Source organism: Nematolebias whitei, chromosome 10, assembly GCF_014905685.2.
Source record: "Nematolebias whitei isolate Nwh7 chromosome 10, NemWhi1, whole genome shotgun sequence".
Lineage (NCBI taxonomy): Eukaryota > Metazoa > Chordata > Actinopteri > Cyprinodontiformes > Rivulidae > Nematolebias > Nematolebias whitei.
The window spans coordinates 17,646,061-17,650,110 of NC_056507.1; positions in this window are offsets into that span (position 1 = coordinate 17,646,061).

The window sequence follows — 4,050 nt, forward strand, 5'->3', positions numbered from 1 at the left end:
GGGGTGGGTGTAGTATTTCTTCTGGGGTGGGGATGGGGTGGATGTCCTTGGGGGCGGCCCGGGACTGTGCATGGCTGGCTGGCTGGCCCCTTTCCTGTGGTGGGGGCTCGCTCCCGGTGCTTCCTGGCACTGTCGGCGGTTGGGCGGGCGCTCTTGGCCGGGTCGTCCTGGTGGGGTTTGGCTCCATCTGGTAGCGGGCTGACTGCGGTCTGTGGGGGTCCTGGTGGCCCTCGGGTGTGTAGGCTGCTGGTGCGGCTTATGGCGGCCCTCGGGGCTCTGTCCCTCTCTGGTCTGGAGCTCAGCGGGCCTGGCGGTCGGTCCAGATGGAGAGGTGTCTTGGCCTCAATCCCTGGGTGGACCTTGGGGGGCTGGGGGGGGGGGGGGCGGTTGGGTGAGGGGGGGGGCGGACTCCCTGTGGGAGCATTTGCTCTCACAGTTATTTCTCCCCATCCCTCACCGTGCACCTCCACCCTCTTCATTTCAATTCCACACATTTAGGGTTGTTTGGGCTCGGGTGTGCTGCAACAATTTTACATCTTTGTTGACCATAGCCACCTGGGACTCAATTTTATTGTACACCTTAGACATTCATTCATAACATCCTCATGACATTCATATATAGGAATTTGAAGTGGGCACATGGCTATGGGTGGTGGGATGACTTTACTCTCACCCCCTGTGCCTGTGCTCACTTACAACGGTTACATTTAGACACTAGGGTTTGGATAGAGTTGGGGTGGAGGGGAAACTGGCACCTTGCCAGCCTTTGCTCCTTCTTCTTTCCTTTTTAATGGCACTCTACAACAACACACATCAACAGCACATCTAGGGGTGGGGGTGTATGTGTCGGGGTCTTATTCTTATTTTTATTTATTTATTTATTTATTTATTTATTTTTTTTCTCCTCTTCCTACCCACCTAGTTCCCTGACTGCCATTCCGGGGGTGGGGTCCGGGAGAAGGGCAGGCCGTCAGGTGTTGACCAGGACTATGTGGGGGTTCGGGGTCTGGGGGTTGCCGTGGGCGGTGCTGGCGCTGTGCTCTCCCTGGGGTTGTTTGGACCCCCTGAGCTTGGCTCTTGGGTGCCATGGTTGGCCCGCTGACCGGGGTGGCTGCCGGGGCCTGGCAGGCGGTCGGCTGGGGGTGCGTGTTTGGTTGTTGACGGTGTGTGGGGGTGGTTGGTGGCGTGTCCTCTTCATGGTGGGGGGGTGTCCTGTCGGCGGGGCATGGCCTGGGCCGGTTCTGGGGTATTGGCTCTTCTCCGCTCAGGAATGAATGGGTTTACCTCCTGGGTTTGGGCATGGGCTGCCCCCTGTAGAGGGCGGGTACATGTCTTGGACCTGGGGGGTTTAGAGTGTGTATCGGGAATAAGAATGAAATGTATCGTTATTGTATGTCTTTGAGTGAATGAATGTGAGATTGAGGTTGGGATAGTGTGATTGTGTCTGTGTATGAATGGATATTTGTTAGGCCAAGACTCGGACTGCCCCCTCTTTGATACAACTGGGGGTGCTTGGCATCGCGCCCCTATCGCGCGGCCCCCTGGTGGGGTGTGCCCTTGCCTGCCGGCGCGCTTGGGGCCCTTGGTATCGGGGGCTGGGCGCTTGGGCGTGTGTCGGCTCGGCCTGGTGTCTGCCTGGTGGGGCTCGGGTCCTCTGGCCCTGTCGGGCCTTGGCCTGGGTGGTGTGAGTCCTCGGTGCCCGGGCCTCGGTGCCTGGACCTGGACCTACATCGGTGCGGCGGGTGCCGACGGGGGCCTATGAGTTTGTCGCTGTTGGCCCCGGGGGGTCACTGTATGTGGTTGCTGGTGGGGATCTTCCGGTTCTCCCCTGTGGTCCGTTCTGGGGGGTGGATGAGTGGTTCGTCCTGTGTGGGTGGCTCTGGGGGCTCTGCGGTCGGGGTCCCTCCTGGGGTCTTGGACTCTGGTCCCCCCTTTTTCATCTGCCTATGGTCTTGGGGGTCGGGTCTCTGCTGCTTCACAGTTACTAATAAATGTTCTATTAGAGAAGCCTTATACACTTATGCATGCTCACAACCACACACAAATAGAAGCAGGGATGCTTATTTAGGCTTTATTTGTAGATATATAGATATGTATGTGAGTGTATATTCATGTGTATGTATGTATGTATGTATATAGGCGTAGGTATGGGTATATATATTTATGGAAACTTACTGCAAAGCCATGAATATTTTAAGTTCTTTATACATATGTATTTTGTTGCTATGTTTTGTCATGTTCTTGCAGGTGAACAGACAGTGGCCGGGTGTTTTGACGTGTGCTCTATTTGTATATATTTCTTATATTTTGGAGTCTTACTTTGTCTTTTCTTTCTTTCTATCCTATTGGGAAAAAAAAAAAAAAAAAAAAAAAAAAAAAAAAAAAAAAAAAAAAAAAACATATCAATACAGTATCTAAAAGCTAAAATTAGAGCAATTACAGTCTAAAGCTAAAAAGAAGCATAACACCACTAGCCAAAGGAAAACTAGCTAAAAGCTAATTGGTGTAAAGCGATAAGCTAAATGCTACAATTAGCAAAACTATAGCTAAAAGTTAAAATGATCAAAAAATAAAAATAGCGCATGTTTGCTGAAGCTAATTTTCAAAAGACCAATGCTTTTAAAGGAACTGAACAGATCTAGAAGGGCAGCACGGTGGCGCAACTGGTAGAGCTGCTGCCTCTCAGCGAGCAGGTCCTTGGTTCAAACCCTGGTCCAGGGGCCTTTCTGGGTGGAGTTTGCATGCTCTCTCCGTGCATGCGTGGGTTTTCTCTGGGTGCTCCGGTTTCCTCCCACAGTCCAAAAACATGCATGTTAGGCTGATTGGTAACTCTAAATTGTCCCTAGGTGTGAGTGAGAGAGTGAATGGTTGTTTGTCTCGTTTGTCTCATTTGTCTCTATGTGTCCCTGTGATGGACTTGTGACCTGTCCAGGGTGTACCCCGCCCCTCGCACAGTGATTGCTGGACATGGGCACCAGCGACCCCCGTGACCCAAAATGGAATAAGCGGGTAAAAGATTATGGATGGATGGATGGAACAGATCTAGGAGTATTTGTCTGGTTATTTTCTGTAAATGAAGATTATTCATTCAAAAAGTCTAAAAGTTATAAATAGTAAAAGCCATAGCACCATAATTCTGATTGAGCTGAACAGTTTGATACGTAAACGGGTGAAATAGCTCATATGTTCAGAAGAGACATCCATAAATGCACACAAGGAACTACACACAAGAAAACAATACAGATTCAGCATCCATAGCATGTCTTAATTAGCTCCATTGGCTCTTTAAAGACCGAGGCTAAGCGCAGCTAACTGTGATGAGTCCGTTCAGTGGCAGAAGTATTTTGATGTATTTCTGAATACTTAGCACAGGAAAAGTTCTGGAGCTTTGTTGGATTCTCTTCCCACCATGGTTTTGCTGAACATGTCCATCTCCCAACAGCCTTGAGGTGTCTCGGCACATGACCTCCAAGAGTTAATCATGGAGCACAAAATAAATCAGAACTTCCGCCTTACAGCTGAGCATGAAATTAAATACATTTCCTTTGGCTGTCCCGGCTCTAATTACTTCAGAGGATTTATGTCGGTGCCATTGTTATTTGTTTTAGGACAGTGTATGCTCATGCATATTGCATTGCTGCATGTGCTCTCACATTCTTTAACATGTCGCTGGAGAGGCTGCGGGAAGCTTCTGTCTCCCAGTCCAGTGACCTTAACACCAGTGATTGATATTGGAGGGGGATGAGACTGTGCAGGCATGGTCTATGCATTGTGTGTGTGTCTGTATGTGGGCATGGATGTGTGTTTGAGTGCGTGCAAAGGGTAAGGTTAATTGAAGCTGTTAGAGTGAAAATGATTCCCTCAGGGGGACGTAGCAGGTGGAGACAGTGTGTGTGGGTTCAGCAGTGGGTGACGGAGACAGACCAGGACAGAACGATGAGAGTGAAGCGTACGGGGAAGAGTGGCGGGGGGCTCAGGGGCTCAGGGATTGTTTCTGCCCTCCTGCACTGAGAGGTAGTGATACGCAGGGGCATAGAGATGAAATGATTC